The sequence below is a fragment of the Zonotrichia albicollis genome, chromosome 14 (assembly GCF_047830755.1).
Source record: "Zonotrichia albicollis isolate bZonAlb1 chromosome 14, bZonAlb1.hap1, whole genome shotgun sequence".
Classification (NCBI taxonomy): Eukaryota; Metazoa; Chordata; class Aves; order Passeriformes; family Passerellidae; genus Zonotrichia; species Zonotrichia albicollis.
In genome coordinates, this window is record NC_133832.1 from 17,206,986 (window position 1) to 17,230,632 (window position 23,647).

The 23,647-nt window shown below is 38.5% G+C and overlaps 1 long non-coding RNA gene across 16 annotated transcripts in view; it reads right to left on the reverse strand.

Annotated features, from left to right (window-relative positions):
• Positions 1-23,647, reverse strand: part of LOC102070473 (uncharacterized) — a 131,043-nt gene that overhangs the window by 81,449 nt on the left and 25,947 nt on the right. For 4 of the 16 annotated variants that reach the window (XR_012582593.1, XR_012582609.1, XR_012582591.1 and 1 more), the window contains exons 2-3: positions 2,236-2,305; positions 697-772 (exon numbers count right to left, since the gene is read on the reverse strand). The exons of 10 other annotated variants lie outside the window; for them this stretch is intronic. This is a non-coding gene — a long non-coding RNA (uncharacterized LOC102070473). The remainder of the gene's footprint in view (positions 1-696; positions 773-2,235; positions 2,306-23,647) is intronic. 2 more of the 16 variants (XR_012582595.1, XR_012582592.1) reach the window with 1 other exon arrangement.

Sequence of the window (23,647 nt, forward strand, 5' to 3'; positions counted from 1 at the left end):
ACAAGGTGAATTCTCCGGCCTCTGCTTGACTGTGAGACATCTCCCAGAGAGTCCCAGACACTCAGGATTTGCTTTTGAGCTCTCAGGGATGACTCCCACACTTCCAGGAATTCATTTTAAATAGCACTTGGACCACTTGATGTTCAGCTAACTCCAAAATCAAATCGAATTTTCAGTTGAAAACTGACTTGAAAATTTTGGAGTTGACTGGCAAAGCTGCTCTGAACATTTATTTTAGGAGTCAGGGACTTAAATAGGTGTTTGGCAGAGAGACTTGGGGCTGAGTCACCTTTCAGTCCTGCTCACAGTTACCTCAAACATATTCCCCATTTCCACCTCCAAAACCTGCAGTACTGGGGAAGAAATTAGTTAGAAATCTCTGACAGACAAAGGGTGAAGTGTGAACTGGGAAATTTGGGTAAGAATTGCACATCTAAACAGAAAGGGCATGGACAAGAACAACCCCACTTTGGATTCTCCATGATTTTCCCCTGCTATTACTCTTAGAACAAGTAATTACATATTTAAGTACTTGCAAGTTTAAAACTGCATCTCATTTCCCATTGGTGCAAAGCAATTTGTGGGGTTTCTCTTCAGGTTTGTACAGACAAACATCTTCAAGATCTACCTTGTTTATTGGACTCTTCAGCAATTTTTAGAAATTGTTGCCCTGTGCAGTCAAACAGAATTCAATACCTTATTTATAGCACACATTTGATTCTTGCTTTGTAGTTGTTTCTTCATTGGCAGTTTCAGTAATTACTGGAGTGCTCTGCAGGGCAAGAGAAACGAATTAAGCTTACTGTGAGCACAGATAAGAACTCAGTGAAATTAAAAAAAATAGTGGGGAAAATCAAAGAAAAAGTTAAAGAAATCAATCCATAAACTGGAAGAAAAGGGTTGTGAAAAACTTGCTAAAAAAGCCAAGAAAATATTAAATTTACCAGTACTGAAACTTCAGTATCCTCCACACAAAAGTTTGATTTAGAAGAGTAGAAATTGGCCAATTTGCAGTATTAGATCCTCATTTCCCTTCCAGAAATGAACTTGCTAAATGCATGACAGAGGGCACCAAAGGCACCTGCAGAAACCAGAGCCATTGCCAGACCTGTGTGTCCCAGAGCAGAGCTTATCTGCACTGATAGTGTTTACATCTCCTCTATTATTTCTTACTAATGTTACATTTTATTAGATTATTAATTCTCATTTACTATATAGACCTAATGCTTTAATTTTGCTTTTCAATTTATCAAGCCTTGTTGGAGATTTTTTCAGGGATGGCCTAGAAGGGAGCTGTGAGGAGCAGATTCTCACAGCCTGCTTCTGTGAACAGCAGAGGTTCTCAGGTTATTTTTAATTACAGGTAAAAGTGACAAACATGAAGGCCTTGAGAGCCTTGCACATCAGAGTTCTCAGGCAGCTTTCTCATAACAAGTGGATGTTCTATCTTTGGCTGTTTTGGGAAAGCAAGAATAATTTTGAGAACCCAAATCTTGGTATTGGAAACATAAGGAGGGGTTGGTGTGTTATCTCTGACCTATTGTGAGCTCAGATTTTGCAATATGCATGAACTTGATTAACACTGTTATAAAAGGTGATTGATTGATTAATAAATCGGGGTCGATGGCTGACCAATGCAAGGTGGGTCGTCTCCCCTCCAACTTCAATAAAGCCTTCTTCAAAACCAAACAGCATTAACACTGATTTTACTCCTCCCTGTCAAACTGACTTTTATTTGCAGTATCACCTCTTCCAACTTTACCCCCCAAAAGCCACTATTATTACCAGTGGCAGGTGTTTACCCTCTTGGCTCCACCTGATAGCAAAGAAACAACACTCATAAAATTGTATTTTGTGCCACTAAAGCAGTATCAATATGAAGCAGACAATGAGAAAAACCAGAGTCCATCCTTGCTGAAAGGACTGTCCAACATGGCTCTGTATGATTCCCTTCAATAATGTTATCTGTTCCACTCAAGGCTCAGAGAGGAACAATGCAGTTTGGTTTTTTTCTGCTCCCATCCCCTTTGTGGAGGGCTGAAGAGGTGATGTCCCTTTTGTGTATGTGAAAGTTTATCATGTAGAATTGCCAGTTCTCTGTTTTTAAAGGTTTTCTGACTCAGTGGGGATTTCACAGTATCTATACAGAAAAAAATTCATCTTGAGATTAAAAAATCACATTTTAGGAAGGCCACCAGACAATAAATGATCAGTGTTTTTACAGGGGAAACTCACCTTGGCCTTTGTGTGCGATCATCAACCTCTCAGCATTTCTGCAAATCTGAACACTTGGAAAAGCCCAAACCTATCAGGAAAAGCAAAAAACCTCTGGGAAAAACCCTCTTGCTTTTGGAAATAAAGTTTACTGACTTTGGATGTATGATCTCTCAGTCTAGATCCCATCTTTGCTGCTTGAATTGCAAGATGAAAATAATATGAAATACGAATATGACAATCCTTGGTCTAACCACTACATGGCACAGAGAGATTCACTCAGCTACCATGGGCAGCACTCAGCACCATCTCCTAATGGAAAATGGAACTCAAATTTTGGGTTGGGGACATAAATTTTCTCCCAATTTTCTATTTCTGATCTCTCAGCAGCTATGCAAGTACAATATCTGTCAGTATCAGCCTTACTTGCACCACAACAGACCAGAAAATTCAAGACCAGCCTGTGCACCCTGCCTGCACTGAAGAGCATGGAATGAGATGTGCAGGGAAGTAGAAGTAAACATGTTTTTTTTTTTTTAAATTGATTTCTTCCACAGTTTTTAATAGTTTTTTCTCAAGTGTATAAATTTTAATTTAAAATGTAAATTTGTATCCATATAATTAACTAAAATATAGTGGAATTAGAACTGTTAGGAGTGATTTATTTCATGTCGCCAAGAGAAAAATCATAAAAACTAACATGACACAGAAGAAAAATTCCTATCAGTTAAAAGCTTTGTAGCATAGCAAACAATTCCCACTGATGAGTAAAAAAGGAGTTGTTACGTATACTGAATATATCTTAAATGATCAGCAATTAAAAATTGACAAGACTGCTCTAATGGAATGATAATGGCTATCAAGGGTAATATCCAGCCAGAGAATAAGCAACTGAGCTAATAGATCAATTAAACCTACAAGACAATTTGTGTCCACTCTCACAGTGGCTGTTCCAAAAGAGGATGTTCTACACAGAACAGTCTCCCACAGCCAAGGGAAAAACTAGATTTTTAACAGCTCTTGTCTCAGAAATTCAAAGATAAGGAAAAAAAATGGAGAAAACGGGTGCTTCACTACGTGAAGAGAATATTTTATAGCAAGTACAAAAATTTGTCTTTGAGCCATGGGATTCATAATTCCTATAAGAAATAAAGCGTTCTTTTAATTTTCTTTCCTTGTTTTCCCTATGGATGAATCTGAAAATTCTGAGAAAGACCAAGAACTTGTTTGAGCTAAAGAGGAGGTTGAAACCCTTGGTTCCCCCACTCGAGACGCCTCCACCCCCATGGCAGCCCTTGCTGTTGAGCAGCTGAAGCAAACAGATCCACCAGTGTTTTATTTATTTAGTGCGCTGCCAGCGCGCGGGCTGCACTCCATCACGGTGACGGCTGAATCCATCATCCCCTACCTGCAGCTATAATAGGAGCGCTCTCAAATCAACAAGTCTTTCCTTCAGAGTAACTGAACTGTAAATTGTCCTTGACCAGTCAGACAAACAAAAACAACCTTCCCTGTTAATCTGCTGAAGACAAACAGCTCGGGGTGTCCCCTCCTGCCAAGAGGGATGCTGGTGGCAGGGGTGGTTGATGCGCCGCATCCCTCACGCGGGGCCATTCCGCCCCCGGGTTCAGCAGCTCACTGAGGGATGGAGGAAAAGGTGCAATCCGACCTCCAAAAATGTAAATAATCGTTTTGTTTCTTGGCTCACGGGGCTAGTTTTAATGGAAATGAGGTTTCCTGGATCGTTAGGATATATTATAGAAATGTAACTTTTTCTGTTGGACAGACAGAACTTCCAATGCCTCATCTTATGTCAAACACAGGCAAGTTCTTACTCTTGTGCAGGAAACCAATTTCATAAAACACAGTTAGAAAATTAACTAATGATGCCTAGGTTTCACTTTTCTGAATTTCTAGTTCATAGGTATGTATATAAATCACTGGAAATATTTTTTATTTAGATTATTTTCTGTGTTTCTTGTGGCGGCAACGGAGTGCAAATATTTTCTCTCACCTCATCACTCTTTGTAACTGACTTTTTAAGGTGTTTTACCAAAAAAAAGCATTCCTGAAAGGCTCCATTAAAGAAATGCTGACACATTATGTTACAGTATGTTACAGTATCTTGGGTTCTATCAGTCACATTTCATTACTTTTACATAACATGGCTCTATTGATGCAACCTGATGTGACATGTCACACTGCAGTGTCAGCGACAAACTTGGGCTAAAAAAGTTTTCCTCCTCAAAACCCCTGTCTTGACAAAACACAGGAGGGATGACTCCGCATATTCCTTTATTTATCGCCTCAAATAAATAATTTAAATTAAGACCAAGACCACGCCTGTGTGTAAGTGTGTAATTCCCTGCCACATTTGTGCACACCATGTGCAAAGTGGGCAATTGTTGGAGTGTTTTACTACTGGCACATCTTTATTCAGAGCATCCAGAGGTGTCTGGGTCAACAGCTTCCTATTTATTCAAATTTATATTGACTAGCTTCAGAAGGCAAAGCTGACAAAATGATTAATTAGACTTTATAACTCATTGGCAGCCTGCAGTTTAATAGAATTAGCAGAGCTTAAGTTCATCTTTAAATACCATGACGGTTTTAATTTTAAAAACGTCAAATTACATTTTTCAGTCAGCACCAAATACAAGATGACTTACTCCAAACTTAAGGGAAACCCAAAAAGGCTAAACAGGCTCCATGTTTAATATTGGATTTTTATGACAATTTTAATCTTTAAGGAACAGATTAATATTTTCATTTCCCCCACATTAAGCAGCTGCACTCCCTGGGTAGGCAGTGCGTTGAGCAGGTATGAGGGTTTTTATAGTGTTAGCAAGTAGGATTTTTTGTGATCTAATAAAGATTATCTAAACAGGACAGTTTCAACAAAAATAGTGTCAAACTCTACAAGGTGGATGCAAAACAGGTAAAAAATCAGTAACAATCGTGGCATTTTGGTCTTAAATGTAAAAAGGTCTCCCTGGCCCTCCACAGGGGACAGGACTACAAGGGATGGCACACAGGCTTCTTTCATTGCCAGCTCTTACTGTAAACGATTACAATTCAAATACTCATATTTAAGTAATATTATTACACTAAAATATTTACTTTATGTATGTGATATTATATAATAATATTTATGGTGGTTCATATTGACAAGTTCTCAATTTTTTTCAACAAAGCAGTGGATCTCCAGGACACAGAAGCCGCTGGAATTCTAGATAGCCTTGCTGATGTGCCAAATTTAAAATCATAGAGAAGCACTTTTAGCACCTGCCTGTACTGCATCGATCTGAAAGTAAAGCATGGCACTATTTTAAAAGTTTTTCACTTTTTCAAGGCAAAGTTAGAAACTCCCAATTAATACACACGCAGCATACCTCCTTTTATGCTTATAAAAAGTATTTTAAATTGTGTGGTTACCACTTGACTTAGTACCAAATTAAGTGTAAAAAATGTGCAGTTTTTGGAGTAAGCAGACACTTCCCAAAATCTGCATCTCAGTACAAATGAAATTCGTGTCAGTTCTTGCAACCGTGAACAAATGCCCACGAAGTTCAGAACACTCCGAAGCACAAAACACAAGCTCAGTTTTATAACAGAAAAGTGTCATTTTTATGGGCTGCAGCACGAACCTCACTGTACTTCAGATACTCTGAATTAGAAAAGAAAATAAAATGCACATGGAACACCTTTTATGAAGCCAGAAATATATCTACAATAGGTAAATAGGCTTCCAAAAAACTGCAAGGCATTAGAGAAGCATAAAAAATATAAAGCTAGTGTATAAATATGCTAGCAATTCAGGGAAGGGGTGGATATATTTTTACATAATGTGTAACAAAAATCTATCCTAACTTCTCTGGATATAGCTGTGTATGCCATGGGACAGGAATTATGGTGATTCCATGAATTAGCAGGGAAATGATTTCCAATGGAAAACGATGCACTCACTTTTGAACAGTGTGACATTGCATGTTTGTTTACACTCCCTTTTCAGCTTTGAGATTCAAGGTTCCCTCTGAACCTGCAGAATATTGGGAGCAGACCTGGTTTGTTGTGCTGACCAAGAGGAAACTGCAAACCCACAGAGCTGCAGTTTCAGGGGGTTGTTCCAGACATTGCATTTTTCTGCAATATTGATGGAATTCCCTCTTCATGCCAGGAACTGGACAGAATTTCCTTCACAGACAGAGTGGAAGTAGCAGAGTGTGATGGCAGGGAAACAGAAAGTGGCCAGGGAGGGGATCTGTGTCCACCTATAAGCAATGGTGACATGTGGGTAAGGAAAACAGATCCCTGGAAATGAAATTAAAGGAAATACAGCAGAAATTTGCAGGTTGAGTTTTAACCATGGGCATGCTAAGTCAAGAGGCAACAAAGAAATAAAGCAGTGCCTGTTAGCAGTGCAATATCTGAGTTTGTGTTTTATAGAAAATGCCACCAGACAGGGCTGATGGTCCTTCAGGAAGAGGCAATTTTCCACTTAAATGCATGTGAATATTAACCTGTGTATGCTGTGCAAATGAAGAAGGCAATCTGTGAGGGACTTAGAGCAGGCACCCTCAATGAGATTCAAAAGAGCCAATTCAGCATATAGGGGATACATGGCTGATCATAGAGCCATAATGAACAATGTCCCTTTGATGTTAATTAGCTGCACTCGGTAAGGCAATGCTAGAGAGGCTTTACAGCAGTGGAGAAAGGAAAATCAGAACCTCAATAAAGCTTTCAGCGTGCTAAAAGCAATAGGGATTTTTTAAAAAGCAAACCAAAACAGGAGCCCCTAATTCACTGGATCATTCAGAGAAGGAGGAAAGATTTCATAAAAAGCAGAAACAGAAGTATCAAAGGTACAATTTTGTCAGAAATGTCTAAATTTCTTTTTCTTTCCCATGCTACTTTAGTATTATTCTTTGCCTCTTTTATAATGCACTTTTTACTTCCCCCATGGGGCACAAACAGGGTTACCCAGCCTGGCAAATTGTCACCATCCAAACACTGAACTTGCTCCCTGCTCCTGCATCTTCTTCCTTTGCTGCTTGTGAGTCCAGCCAGACACCAGAGTGCTCAAAGCTGAGCATTCCTGCTTTGGTGTGAGTCTCAAAAACCCCAAATCCGTTTGAAATTCAGGATTTTGGTCACCGTTGAACACTTGTCCTGAGGACAGGAAAAACAGGGGCTCTGAATTGCACCTACACCTTGGTGTTTGTGGAAAACAAGAACTGCTTTGAAAACCCCATGGGAGAGCCCAGCTCGGGTCACAAGGGCAGGAAAAGTACACATGTGGAAAAGCAATGGAAGAACAAAGGAAGAACCATCCCATACACAGTCCAAAAATCAGATCAGCAAAATATTTCACTGAATGAGCTCTATAAAATATCCAAAACTCTGCTAAACTGCACTTTCAACCTTTATGTTATAGAAAAAAGTCTTCAGTTTGGGTAATTTTGTAAATCAGGTTACAAAAACAAGATAAAATGATCCTAAATATCAAGTACAAATTAAAATGATGGTAGAAAAATCCCATATTCTTACTGTAAATGGTAAACTTCTGACATCTCAACACATTTGCAGTGATTGTGTTTGCAGCATTAGTTTGATCAAAAAAATAAGAAAGCAACCTTATGTGTTTCTTATTAAAAAACCCAACCCCCTCCAAAAAACAGATCATACTTTGATTTAGGTTCTTATCAGCTGATAGCCTTAACTTCATGGCTTTGTAAGAAGATGGAGGGAATGATTTATTGTTGACTGTCATTCTTTCTGGAGATGAATAATCTTCTTCCTCAGTATTAAAGTGGCTTTCAGGCAAATCAATCAACCATAGATCATGTCATAAGACTGTCTGCTGATGTTAATAAAGCATTTGGTAATAAGGAGCTTTATGTGTTGTATTTATAGACACAGATATGCTATAATGTCCTCTTTAAAAAGGGGACAATTTGCCTGTGGCATTGTTTAAAAATGAAGTTTAACACACAAGTTTCTTAATTCTCCAGCATATTTTATGTGCAAGAGTGCAACAGTTTGCTAGGAAATCTGCCTCAAATAATGGGATCAAGTGAGGGAGACAAAGTGCAGCCTGAGCAATGGACATAATGTAAATTATGATGGTATTTCATTTTTATTTATAATTAGCATTCCTGTATTTCCTAGTCTTCCTACATAACCCAAAGATTGCCTTTTAGGTTATAAGGAGGAGAGGGATTAATGTGGAACAGCCTTTATGTGAAGGCTTACTTTAAACCTGGTTCTTCTGCATTGTACATATCATAAAATGACAAGATAATGGATTGTCAGGGCTGCAGAACACACAGCACTGCCCCGTGGAACTCCAGCACAAGCACACAGTCATTTCCAGGTCAGGTATGCTCAGGAGTGGGTAATTTAAATTATCCATGAATTCTTTCAAGCTACTGAAAATTCATTACCTCAATACCTCCAATAATAAGGGAAAATGACATTTACTGCAGAATTTAAATATTTAGAGGAAGGGTTGAGTAATGACTTATGGTCATCAAATACAGTTTTGTAATTGAACAGTGAAAGAATAAAGAATTAGAAGTTCATCAAGAGGCTTTTGGGAAATAGGGAAAGTGAATTCTTTCTAAATCCTAAAATTTTGACTTAAATTGTTTGCATGTGTCAATTGTTGAGCTCTGCAAGCTGATATTCATGATTTGGACATTTTCACTTTTGAGTAGAGGTTGGTACTAAGGAATGGCTTGAATAAATAGCATTAAATAAATGTAAAAAGTAGGATTCCTCAGGTGTAAAGGATCCTCAGAATTTCTGAGTGTCTGTATAATATTCCAGCCATTTTCCTTATTGAGCAGAGACTTTCCCTGTGGGAGTGAAAAAGCCAAAGCCAGGAACACTGACACCACAAGGAGAAATAAGATGAGGTACAGCTAAAGCAGCAACCACACTGGGAAGCTCCTTCTAGTGCAAAAAATTCAGTTTTGAACCACAGAAGGTGGGAAATCAGATACTTGGAGGATTCAGAAGCTCTTTGCAGAGGCATTGAAATGGGAAAATAAAGTTATCTGGGGAACTCTGAGTTTTGTGCTCACAAGGAAATAACTTAATCTCAATTTCAACAAACTTAAAATTGGTAGTTCAAAGATTAAGATAGTACAGAGAAAAAACTAGGAAGAGATAATGGATAATTGATCAGTTTGGCTGGATTTGGAACAACTATGGAGAGAGCAGTCATAAAACCATGGAATTGTTGAGGTTGGGAAAGACTTTTCAGATCAGCAAGTGCAGCCATCAAGCCTGAGCTCACCACATCACATTAACCCTGCAAGAAGTGTGGGGAAAGAGTTGAAACCTTGACATTTCCTTGTCTAAGACTAGAAATTTCATTGCATTTCATTACTGCTATTTCATTGCAATTATTTAATTTCGATTCATGTATTTTTGGGTTTTTTTCTCCCCCCTTTTCTGTTTTCCCATTTTCCTGCAAGTGGCCAGGGCTCAGGAGGCTCCTGTGTGGACTCAGGTGAAGCAGCCAGGTGGATTGGTTACCTGGTTATGCTGGGGAGTTATTTCCTACCCTGATGGCACTGAATTAGATTGCTGGAGTACAACCTTTACAATCTGTCACTTCTCCAGATCTTTTAAGTGCCGTTGATATCATCCTGGAAATTTCAATCACTAGAGTAGGAATAGCTCTGGAAATTATTGATGTCTATAATAAGGTAATATGTCACGGCAACAATGTCATTTTTGTATGGATTCCAGCTGGTGGAGATATTAAAGGAAATGAAATGGGAGATAAAGCAGTCAAAAAAGCTTTGCAAAATAATTCAGAAGTCATTGAGAAAGAGAATTCAGGCAGTCAACAAACAAAAAGGCAAAGCCAAACAACTAATTCTGGCACTGAAGGTTAAAAAAGGATAAGGCAATTTACAACAATAGAATATTCTACTTCTGTGCCCAGCCACCAAACCCCACAGAAATGGCAATGAAACTGCCCAAGAAAACCAAATCTGTGAGCAGAATAATGACACCCAGGTGCTGCAATGCCTTTTCTAAGATGTCCCTACCAGAACATCCTCACCCAAATCTGCTCCAACGTAAACTCATCCCAAGAGACAGAACATCCCTCAGCAGAGAGCAGGATTCCACACACCATTTAAGAAAACTCCTATTTGTCCAAGTGGACATGTTCTCTTGTTTGAACAATTTGTATTAAATCCAAATAAAAAAGATCCACGAGGAATGAAAATTCAAATTTTACCTTACAGCTTGCAATTATTGGAGCTAAAACCATTAAGTCATTCTTCCATACTTTTTCAGCTGAAGTAGAAGTAAAATATTAATACCACATGGCTTTCTCCAATGGTAGTATTTAGCTGTCTAAAATAGGTAAAAGCGGGACATTAAGCTCATCTAGAGGCTGGATACCTTTGCAGTAATAGCCAGAAAAGTTGAACATCTCTGTATAAAGACACACTCCCAATTCAATCCTCTGAGAATGAAAATCAGGGTGCACAGACACACAGAGGAACCTGAATATAGGCAGAAAGTAGATTTTTGGAAAATGCAGTTTGGAAGGGCCATGGTCAGAGCACATTACTGTTGAAGAAACAGCATATTTACCATAGAGAGAGTGTTTGGGGATAATACCAGCATCAGAAACACTCCATGGAGAAAGTTTGCTTTTATTTCTACAGTCAGTTGTGGGAGCCAACACCTGCCCATGGCAATGCATCAGCTTCAATGCCCTTATGCCAACACGAAAGAATTTCCATCATGGAAATCTTAATAAACCTTTGATCATCAGCTCTGGCCTCTTTTCCTGCCTCTACCACGACCACATATTCCTATACACAACAGCAAGAAAAAAACCTAAGAACAAAAGTGGAAAAATCCTTATGACATATAAAATCTGGAGATGGCGAGCTGGGTGCTGTGTAAATCACCTTTTAAAAAATAAATACATGTTTTAACAGCAGCTCAAACATTGAAAGGAAAATTTTAAAAAGTAAAAAGGGAAAAAGAGAAGTTGAAAATATTTTACCGCCCTCCAGTGGTAAAATGAGAGATGGACAAGAGCTGACAGTGTTTTCAGGGAGTAAATGTTTTATTTCTTCATCTCTCCTCAAATCTCCCCAAAATATTGGAGATATTAGAAATTTAAATGCTCAAGAGAAAATAATACATGCATATGTCAAAACCAGAACAAGTATATAAATGTGTGAACCTCACTGAACTTCTGCAAATCTTTCTGTCCCTCCCCCAGTCCAGGCAACGAATTCTTAGAATGGAGATATTTATATTCTTAGAATTCTAATAATAGGATATTACATTTTAGTATAATCTTGATAAAGTTAACCAATCTTAGTGTGGGGTTTTTAATTATTTGGGGTTTTTTTTAGTAGGTGAATGGAGGGGAACCTCAAAAACTTCTTTTGATTTAACATGAAAGGCTGAAAACAATGAACTGCATTGATGTCAATTAACTGAAATCAGTACACCCAACATCAAAGCATCCCCACCACCATCTCCAAGCACACCAACCTTGTATTCTCATACCAGTGCTCAGCCAGAAGGGTCCAGGGAATGGTTTTTCTAAATGGTTAATAATCAAAATATAGCCTGATCTTAGGAAATACCTTCCATGAATAAATTTTGACACAATATATTTTCGACAACTTTAATTTTTTTTTTATATTTCCCCCCTAAAAATTAAAAGTTATCCATAGTAGTTATTCATTTGATCTAGGTCACTGCAAGGTAGCCATTCCATTAATGAATTTACATCAAATTGTTTTGGGTCTTGTCTGAAAAATAGAGATACCTTTCAATGCCTCCTCAAGGAGAAGCAAAACCAAAAAATAGCTATTTTTCCTCCCCCAGAATCCCTAAATACACGGATTTTTCATGCAATGGTGGGTGCTGGGGTGCTCTGGACATGAGGGTAATCCCAGCAGAGCAGATCCCAAATATCCCAGTGTGGTGTCCTGCAGGAACACCAGCTCTGCTGGAAACCACCCTGATCCCAAAATGTGAATTCCTGCAGAGTGTGCCAGGCATCCAAAGCACCATCAGATGAACCAGTGAGGGTTTCCAGAGTGCTCAATAAACCAGCACAGACCGAATGGTTCTTGGTGCTGCTGCAGCTTAGCCAGGGCCTGACACACAAAGTCAGCCAGGAACCGCCCAGAAACACAGAAAACACAAATATCTGAGATTTGCACACAAACTGCACACAACCTGTTTGCTCTGCTGTTTGTCAATTCCTCACTCAGCTGTGCAGAAACATCCATGGTATCACTTTCAGCCCTGGCTGTGAAGTGGCCAAGAGAACAAGTGTTCGCTGCTCTGGGGACGAGCTCAGCTCCCTCCCTGCGTGCCCCTGCTCCAGGGGAAATTCCACTCCTGCTCTCCTTCTGGTGAGACAGATGACTGCAAACATGCTCCTCTCACAAGCACATAAATGTTTCCTCTCCATCACAGCAAACGATGTCTGTCAGCTGCTCGTTTCCTCACAGTCCCTCATTGTGTGTTTTGTATTGAATTGTATTTCTGTATCGCAGAATATTGAATTTCTGCGATGAAATTTTCTTGCCTTATTTGAAATGGAAAAAAAAAAAGCCCAAACAAAACCAAAACACTGAAAAACCCAAGGAAAAACACTGTTGTATTTGATTACTATGGCATATTGCTTCTGTGAGAAGCTGCATTTTACAAATTGCTGAATATCTGTGCTGAGGAGCTCAGCAGCTCTCAGGACATACCTGTGAATAATTGACAAAATCAGTTCTGAGCCTGAACTCCTCTTCTGAAGCTCTCTGAACTTGGGCAGGCTGGGGAAAATATATTTCTCATTTTTCTCCTTTGTTATGCTCTGCTGTTCCTCCAACAACTCCTGTACTTCTGTGACAATAAAACATTAACTGTGGAGCAGCAATGGCAAAAGTCCTTTTGTCAAATCCCATCCATAACTGCAAATCCAGTAACAGCACACACAATATCCTTGTGCCAGCAAAACACTCTGTGATTTCAGATATTTCTTTCACAACTTCAGCTCCATGTACAAAGCAGCCACAAATGAGAGACCACATTAGACTTTGGACCTCAGAAGTAGTTGACCCTTAGCAATTTTATTCCTATTATAACTTATACAAAAATACAGCTTTGAACCTGTACAAACAACTTTTCTGCCACATTTTTTTGTCTGCTCAATCATTTTGTCCTTGTGGAAATGACAGCTATCAACTCCACATGGTTAATACAAATGTGCTTGAAGAAAACAAAATGTCACTCCTTTCAATTACAAGGGCAGCAGATAAACACCAACTCATTACAGGGTACTTAAAGCTCAAGTCTAAACTTACTATGAATTACTTTCTAAATCTAAATGCCAATATTATACTTAGGTGTATTGATTCAGACATATAAACCCATTTAACTCTCTGGGTCAGAGTTTGTTTATCTTTTGTCAGGACCAGACTGCCAAGGCAAGGGGTGGGTTTGGATAATGGAAGGAGCTTGCCTTGAGTGCCCAGCTTCATTAGGAGGTGACAAAAGTCTGAGATTACAATGCATGTGGCATTTCAATGCTTGCAGCAGGCTAGTTTTGTATTTTACATATTGCTCAATCTGAAATTGGATGCTGAAACTCTGATTGAAGGCAGCACTGTGCCAAACACAAACAGTGGAGGGACCTGAGATCATGCTTGAAGCTAAACAAGTTCTTCATTGTGCTGAGGCTTCAGAGAGGCCCCTGGAAACTGGAAATTCGGTTAATTGGGCAGGAATCATTGCATCAAAGGCCAACCCACACAATGGAGTTTGTTAGTCACTCTTTGCCCATTCCTTATGGAATTACCTGCCTTGCACATCCTAATGAGAATCACGAGTCTCTAAAAACACAATTTTGTATCCCCATCCCCTCAGATGCCTCTGCTACCTGACCTTGGCCTGCAGAAGTGACAAAATTAAAGGGTCTAACAATTCCCTGGAACATTTCAGAGCTTTTCTCAGGACTCTGGGAAACTAAATTACTCTCCTGAAGGTCCACAGACAAAACTCACAACTAAAACCCAAATTTAAACTCAAAACAAGAGCTTAGCAGCAGAAAGAGGGACGAGATTGTCCCAATGAATTCAGTGGTTGGAGCTAAAATACATTTTTTAGAACAGCAGCACTTTCATTTCTGGCTGAACATTTATGAGTGCAGCAATCAGGGCTGAGTTTGCTAAGCTAAATAGAAAAAAATATGTTTTTTTACTTGACTGTATTTCAGAGGTAGTATGAAATTACAATGTGATTCATTCAAAATTCCATAATCTTATTTTCAATAAAAGATATTCTTTAAAGGTAACACTTTCCACTCTAAGCAGTTACACTCAAATTCTTAATATGATTTCTGTGGTACAGAAATCACAGAATTCCTTGTGTTATTGAAGCATTACCTAATTTTCTATGCATTACAAGTATTATTATTGATGTTTCAGAGGTTTTTACAGAAATTCTGATCAAAACCACTAAAAACTGAATCTACATCTCCAAAATCCCAGCCCAGGGCGGATGTCCATAATTCTGACCATTAATTTGAAATTAATTAAACTTAATTTAAAATTAATTAAATTTTAACAAGGATTCTGATATTCATTTAAAATCTAAATAACATGGATAGACACAAAAATTTAACTTCTCTTCTAAATGTTATTGAAAGATTTATAGGCAACCTAACACATAACTGGAATTAGGCTCTAAACAAAGACAGGGACATTACTTCACCCAGGTAAATATTTTTATCTATAGCTTCTTCTTCCAATAGAGATTAAAAAAAAAAATAATCTCTCCCCCAAAATTGAAGGGTATTATTCTCAGAATTTTTTTCAAATACAGTATGGTGTATTTTATTTATCATTAAAATACCATTAGGAAAAAAATATATTTTTCTTGAAAATTTAAAAAAATTAATTTCTCAACTCATAGGAAGGCAGCTGTACTCACCATGAAATATTTTCTTATTTTCATTATGAAAATGCTTTATGTTACTAAAGGTGTACTCAGATTTCAAAGGGATCAACTCCAACCCCTCCAAACCTGCGGGCAGGAATTTTGGAAGGAGCCAGCAGAGGGACCCCTTCAGTTAAAAATTAAAAATCATCCAAAACCCAACCCCTGAATCCAAACCCACCAGGGTTTTATTTAAGCACAGGCCCAGGGAGTGTCTAAAGAACCAAGAGCACAAAAAGCAGCAAATTTGTGATACAAGACAGTGAGGTTTCAGACAAAACAACAAATTCTCCTTTTGTCTTTGTACATTTCCAGTAAAAACTGTGATATTTTAAGATTACCATTCAATTGCATAATACTGAGGATGACTGGAGCCCATTTGCTAAATACGACAGTGCCACAAATAAATAAATAAATAAATAAATAAATAAATAAATAAATAAAACCACTGCTGCAATAAACACATCCACAAAGTGCGTTCCTGCAGCAAACACTAACTGCACCTTTAATTTCAGGGGAAATTTGATCAGGGCCGGTGTCTTTGGCAATTGTTGCCATGGCAGCTTAGCCAGACCTGCTGTTGTAGAAACAATTAATTTTTCACATTGCAGGAGCTTGGTATTTTAGAGCTTTCTGCTGGAACTTGGTATTTTAGAACTTTCTGCTTTTTTGTTCTTTGATTCTGGGAACTCCCAGAATATTATTTTTAGTTAGAAGCCACAGCACCTTTATAACCAGTGCTTGTTCACACTGCAGTGTGACAGCCCCCACACTTCTGGAACATTCATTCTAAAAAAAAAATTGTAAGCTATGGAATTCTGGAGATGCAGATTCAGAAAAGAGCTCATTGTGCTGTCTGCTTCCCAATGTTTGCAATGTTCTAAAACACCAATTCCATGTAAAAGGCAGCATGGGCCATCACACAGCTGTGCCTCACACTGAGAATGAAAAGCAAATCACGTTCCAACCACTTCAGATTTAATCTGATTTTGTCCCTTAAACACAAAACTCAGTGAGGTTTGGAGATCCAAAGAGATCCAGTTTTCTAATTCTATTCATGTTTCATAAGTGATCTTATTTACAGAGAAAAAGGCAGCCTGGAATCTGTAAACCCCTGACCTCCACAGATGTGCCTTTTTCACAGATAAACAAAATTTACAACCCAGGAAGTCACTCTGACTGCACAGAAAACTGATGGCAGGAGTACCTTTGAACCTATTTATTAATTATGATTAAAAAAATATTTATTTTTGTCAATGTAAGAGTGATATAATAACAACAGCAAGACACAAGGAAGCCATTTCCTGCATGCAACACAATACTTTCACCCTGCCCTTTGTCTTAAAATTCATCTCCTTCCTCTTCAGGCTGTTTTGAAACTTCAATTCTTCCCTCCCTGCAATTTTCTCCCATTGCCTTTTGCCACTCAATAACTCAAGTCCTCCTTCAAACATCCTTACACTTGCAGAATAAAGTGATTGTCAGCAGAAAGGGATTCTAGTTTTTTTCAAATTTTCATCATTTTTGATGGACATGTAAAAATTTACACAGGGTTGAAAAAACCACTTGGGGAAATAAGTTTTTGATTATCTATGCCCAGGTGATGGAGAAATTTATAAATGTATCAGAGTAGCAACATGGGAAATAACAGGAAACAATTTGCAGAGAATTATTTCATGACAGGACAATTCTGATAATTTGCCAAGATAAAATTTTCATTTAGAGTTTCAACAAAAGAGACAACCTAAACATTAAAATATACCCTGTTGTCTATCCACTGATTATCTTGAGCTCTCCTCTCCACATTCCTGATACCTTTTGGGTTCTCCTGCTCCCAAGAACTGCTAAAAGGGAAATAAATCCAATTGTATTTGTCAAAGCATTCACAGGAATTCCTTCCCCCATGATGAGGATCCCGGTGAGGACAGATGGCAGGTGCTAATTCCACCCAGCTGACACACGGAGGGGTTTTGATCACCACATAGGCAAGGAATACAAAAACTTGTGAGCTACTTTGAAAAACTCAGGAGATGACCAGAATCTGCTGGGCAGAAAGCATATGGTCAGCAAAACTTGAAAGGGATGGGCAGGTTTGGGGTTATTGTGTCTGACTTCTCAAATCTGCCTATTTGAGCATTTCTACAAAGGTTTCTTTCTTCATACATTTATAAAAATTTGCAAGAAATTGAGAATTTGAGGATCTCTGAATGGTATCTATACATATCACTGTCTATGGAAACTATATATATAAAATGATATATTTTAGAATCTCCACCCTCATTTCCAATTCTTGAAGTTTTGCAGCACTTTCATAGTAAAAACAGCTAAATTCTTGGTATTTTGGGATTACAGAAACTCCTCACTAGTAATTTAAATGTGTGTGACATTTCTGGAGTGCACAGTTAAAGAGAAAGGAGGAAAATATAAATCCAGAACTAAAGGTCCCTAAAAATCCTTCCTGTTTTCTAAAGGTTAAGGTCTGAGTGCAGTTCAGTGCAGGGTTGTGCTTGAGGAGCACATCAAACCCCAGTGTTCCTGGAGCACAGGGGTAACAAATTCAATCCCAAATGCATTTAAATATGAATTTTCTCCTGCACATTTATCTCTGATTAAAGGCTACAGCCTTTATACACATACAGCCTTTACAGCAGAACTTTATTTTCTGTCACTGAGCAGCAGGTGGCTTCCTTCCTCCTGTGTTAAAATTCAACAGCTTAGGCCTACAAGACACCACAGATTTTAACAAGTGGCCTTTCTGAATGAATAAAATTTACTTTAACAAGCAAATAAAAAAAAATGAATAAATTATCAATAATAGGGAAAAATAGAGTAGAGAAATATGTCAGTTTCTTTTTTTTCTTAGACAAGTCAGTTGTAATGCATTGGTTCATCACAATAAAAAGCCTCAAAAGTAGGAAATCTCAAAAGAAAAGAACTGTACTGTTCTTTTTTCATATTGTCAATCCTTAATTATTTAAAGTTTGTGCAGTATTATCTAAACTTCACTACTCTGAATCCAATGACAAAACAATTTTTGAAAGCTCAGCTGCGGAGATGAACTTGCCATAAATTATTTTCCAAGGTATTGCTTGGTTTTTTTTAAATTTATTTCAATGGCATTTATTCTTTCCCCAAAGCAATGTCAACTATTGCCTTACATAACTTTCATTTAATTGAAAATCAATAAAACCATACTCATATAACCTTGGCATTCAAAAGTGACATTTCTCCTTTGTTTTTACAGCACACACAGCAAACAAAAATCAATGCTTTATCTCTCCACACTTGGCTAAAAAGGATAATAAAGCAGCAGGCTCACAGTGCTGTATGATATTGATCGTGGAGTCTCTCAAGATAAATTACTGAGATTTAAAAATTATTCTTGCTAAGCCAGCACTGCATATTTTTTTATCAGTTTTCACAGGACTTTGAGGGAATATGGGCACCAGTACATGAGTTAAAATACATTACACTGGGGGTAATTCTTTGTAAAACCCTTCAATGAAAAATGCACTCAAGGAGCACATTTAAAAGTGAATATGTTTCTTTTTTTTTTTTTTTCTGTAGAGAAAAATGGTTCAAGTTGTATAATCCAATTCATTGAGACACTCCAATACTTGTGCAATACATGGAGAAATACATTGAACAGATTTGCATTTGCTTGCAGTTTTTAGCAAAAGAGAAATTTAGGACAAAAAGAAAATTACTCTGTAGGCATTACTTCATTTTTAGAAAAAAATAGCTTTTCAAGACAGGCCTTTTGGGTGAATATTATACTAGAGGTCAGATCTACCTTAGGATTATTTATAAAGTATATTTTGAAAAGAAATTTAAGATATGAAATTTTTCTGTGCCATCTTAAAGGGCAACCTTTGCTATGCTATCTTGAAAGGATTGTTTTAAGAGATTTTTAAATTTGAAATTAATTGCAACATGGATGTAGCTTAGCAACTTCATTTTCACAGTACAACTCTAATGAATCATTAGCTGCCACTAAAATGTGTACAAAAATACCTGAATCTTAACTGTAACAACTGAAAATTATTAAAATCTTTGACTCAGAGGAAAATGGAAAACAAAAAAAGCTTTTAGCAGGCTGGAAGGGGTACATTGCTGAATATTATTCTGTAAAACAAATGAAAGCTGCTGTGAAAGAGTTTCACTATAATTCATCTTGGTGTGTTCTCTGCTTGCTTTGATTCTAATCACCCACCAACAGCAGGGGACAAAATACATAATATTGTACCTGTGTCTTGCTCCTCCAAGGACAACTTAACTCATAAAAACCCCTCAAAGTTTAGCTCTAACTCTCCAGAATCGTTACTTTGCTTTGCAATTTTCGTGCAGGAAATATTTCTATAATTTCAATGAGAGTTTTGATTTCTGGGGAGATTTTTCAGTGCGATTTTTGAGATAATGATATTTAGAGACTGAAGAATGTCCTGCAATCCCAAGTCCCACTCTGTGGCACTGGGCAGGAGCTTTTCCAGCGGCAGAAAGTGGAGGAGGCCTCAGGAAATGGTCCCTGGCAAAGGTGTTTGTTTAATGTGGATGCTGAGGGAAGTTCAGCGGAAAACGTTTATCAGGAGCTGCCGTGCAGAGAGGAGAAATGTTCTAGGGAAAAATGCAAACATTACTCAGCAGGCCAAGGGCAAAGGAAATAGGAAATGGGCTAGAGAGTTCTCTGAAATAATCTGTCACTGAAATGCGAGAAAACAGCCCCGTGTGCTGCCTGCTCTGTTGTTTTAAAGCCTTCCACAAGCCAGGAGCCTTTCGCAGCATTGTGCCATTATCTGAAAGTTGGCTACTCCCAATCTGAGCTTCTTCAAGGTAGGATAAAAAGCTTAATTTGGGTCTTATCTTGACACATCATTTGCATGTTTATTATTTGAGCCTTTGGAGTAACTCATAGGAAAGTCGCCAGCTTATCACGGAAACAATAGATCTCAGAAATGCTGTGAGTGTTGGCTTTGGGCTCTGCACAGCCTGCTCAGAAATGCCAACCACGCAGCCAAAACCTTTGGGGAATGTCAGAGGGACAGAGCACAGCTCTGGGAGGTGCCACCTCTGCGTGGGACAAGGGGTGGAGCAGTAATTTTGGGAGCATTGAGGAAATCTCCTCAAATACAACTACGAGGGATAGAAAAAGAGGTGGGGATCTGAACTCTGCGTTTTTAACCTTGAAATGCTCAACTCTGCAGGCAGCAAATCTCAAGTGTGCCCTCATTACTGGTAATAAAGATGCTTGTATCAGTGAAGACAAAATAAAGTTTGATTTTTGATGTTTTTATGATAATAATATTGCTCAAATGAACAGAACAGTAAGTCCTTACACAAGGGGATATACAAACAATCCTTCCTTCAGCCATATCTTATGTTCTCCCCACTGATTTAAAAACTCCAAACAACTTTCTCAAAGGTAAAGAAAATAATATTAGAAATTATAACTGCTGCAATTAGTGTTGCATTATCTTTTCAATTCCAGTATCCTTGAGTTCCTAGTCAATGAAATCTTACTGAAATGTAGCAATTCCCCAGGTTTGACAAATGCTTTCCATACTTATCTGAAAACACAGCAGGAAAGAGAGAGAAGTGCATTATGTGGAATATTCACACTAATTCCAGATACCAATAATATGAAACAATGCTCTCTAGGTGCTTCAGCAGAGGAGAGAGGCCCCTCCAGAGGGTGATTTAGAACAAGCAAATTAGAGTCTCTGTTGTGAATGGCTCTCAGAAGGCTCGTGAAGCCAGGCAAAGAGAATTTCTCCTACAATGGATGGTATCAAGAGCATACAAAAAAATGCAAGCCAGGAAGAAGTAGTACAGGAGGAAAATAATCAGCATGATTGCAATCTCGCACTCAACTGGGTGCTTGTCTTTGTCTGTCTGCTCTCCTGTCTCCATTGTTCACTCTCCATATCTCTGCCCTCACACCACTTTCTGTTTTAAACTACAGTTCCATGTGTTCCTCACCACTTCCTTAATTTATAATGAGGGTAAATAAATGACTTCATCCAAAAGGATTGCACTAGATAGTGTGCTCAGTGCTTACCGCACCTCTGGAGTAGGATTTAGTTTATTGTAAATGAGCAGAGGAAGTGGATCTTCCAAAACATCTCCTCAGCAAGGAAAAAACAGGGTAAAGGTATCTCATTCATAAAGCTTGATAACAGCAAGAGTGATAAAATGACCGTGGCTGATGCAGAGAAATTTGACAGTAAAATAGTGAGAGGCAACAAAACCAAAAAGCAGGCCACAAGTGCAGGAGGAATTTCAACTTAGATTGGCTGAAAAAAGGACAGAGCAATGACACATTAGTAGGGAGATGAGATCAGAAAGCATTAAAGATATTCTCAGTGATAAAGACATTCTTGGCCTTGTTTTTACTGCTGTAATTGATCGTGCTTCCCTCTGCACCACTGGGGGACTGGCAGGAGCCCCAGCTGAGTGTGGCTGGAGCTCTGGGCACTCAGAGATCCCACCAGGAGCAGATGCTCTGGGCCGGGCACTCCTGGCTCTGGGATTGTTGGAGATTTTTTCAGAGATGGCCTAGAAGGCAGCTGTGAGGAGCAGATTCTCACAGCCTGCTTCTGTAAACAGCAGAGGTTCTCAGGTTATTTTTAACTACAGGTAAAAGTGACAAACATGAAGGCCTTGAGAGCCTTGCACATCAGAGTTCTCAGGCAGCTTTCTCATAACAAGTGGATGTTCTATCTTTGGCTGTTTTGGGAAAGCAAGAATAATTTTGAGAACCCAAATCTTGGTATTGGAAACATAAGGAGGAGTTGGTGTGTTATCTCTGACCTATTGTGAGCTCAGATTTTGCAATATGCATGAAGTGAATTAACACTGTTATAAAAAGTGCCTGATTGATGAATAAAGTGGAGTCGATGGCTGACCAATGCAAGGTGGGTCGTCTCCCTCCAACTTCAATATGGGATGAGCTTTGTTAAACTCAGAGCAGAGCTGAGAGCCCCCCTGCACCCCTGGGGCTGCCAGAGCCCTGTCCTGGCTGCTTTTCCAGCTCCTTTGGAAGGAAAGCTGAGAGCACAACGAGCAGGGCACCCCAGAGCTGCCCCTGGGGTGCAGAGACAAGAATGGAGAGCTGACACGGCCTCAAGGGCTGCCCTGAGCTCAGGTTCAGCAGGTGATGCCAACACAGCACAGCTCTGCTGAGAAGGGAAAGGATGAATGGAAAGGATGTGATGCAATTTTCATGCTGTGATTTTTGTTTTTATTGGGTAAGGCAAGTGGCTTGGCAGCAAAGAAGGAGTTAAAACAGGGAGAAACTGAACACATGAAGAAAATAATCCAATTACTTCCGAGATTCATGACTTTTCTATATAATTAGATAGTTCTACCCTTTTTTAAAGCACTAAAGCTCTGTAGGTAGTGATGACAGCTGACTGTACATACGCCTGCATGAAGTGAGAGATCAGATCCAGAGATTTCTTTAGGAGAGCTCATGCCCAAAACCTCCACCACCTTGCTGGCAGCACCAATAAAAAGCACAGCTCTTGCCTAATTTGCTTATGCAGTAGAGCTGATCCCCTCTGGAGCACATTTGGAAAATAAATGTGGGAATATCACAGGGAGGAGGAAGTTTGCAATCCTCTTGCTCTTCCTGTAAATATTTGCATGGATATCTAGAAGATTTAGATTCAATTGTAGAACAACCTGTCTGGTTATTTTAAATTTTTTTAAGCAGTCCATGATTTCTGCTCTTAAGTGTTGATAGACATATTGTGCCATCTACTGAAAAACAGCCAATATATTTATTGCTTTGTAATCCTAGAATCAAGAGATTCAACTATTTTCTTGTTAAAATCAGAACAATTTCAGACGGCAACAAGAACATATTGTTGCAAAATTGTTCAAAAACTTACCAAAGAAAAAATACCCCTCAGAAAACTTTGCACAGAGCAAGACAATGCATCATTTTAAGTAGGATTTCTGCAAACCATGTCTAATAAGTGTTCTGTACTCACAGGAGCATACTCGGGGGCAGGAAAACAGGAACTAATAACTTTTGAGGAATTGACCATTTTCAAACTGCTTGTTAACACAGCTACAGCCTCACAAAGCCAGGGTCCTTAACTCTGTCTCTTCTGATGAGACATAATTGATTTCAAGCTATATGGGGTCAAATATACTCTGTGTAAATACAGAAGATAAAAATAGGCAGTGATGCCAGGGTATGTGAAACAGCTGAATCCACAGATTCAGCTAATTTTACAAAACAAACTTACTGTGGGCTACAGAAAAGGTGAGTCATCTTCATCTAATCCATACATATGTGAGCATATATAAATATTATGCAACTATTATAAATTTATGAATTATTTTTAAGAGTTTCCATTACCCACTTGGCCACGGAGCATACCTGGATAAAATAATCCTTATGGCCACTACATGTTCAGCAGCAGTACTCAAA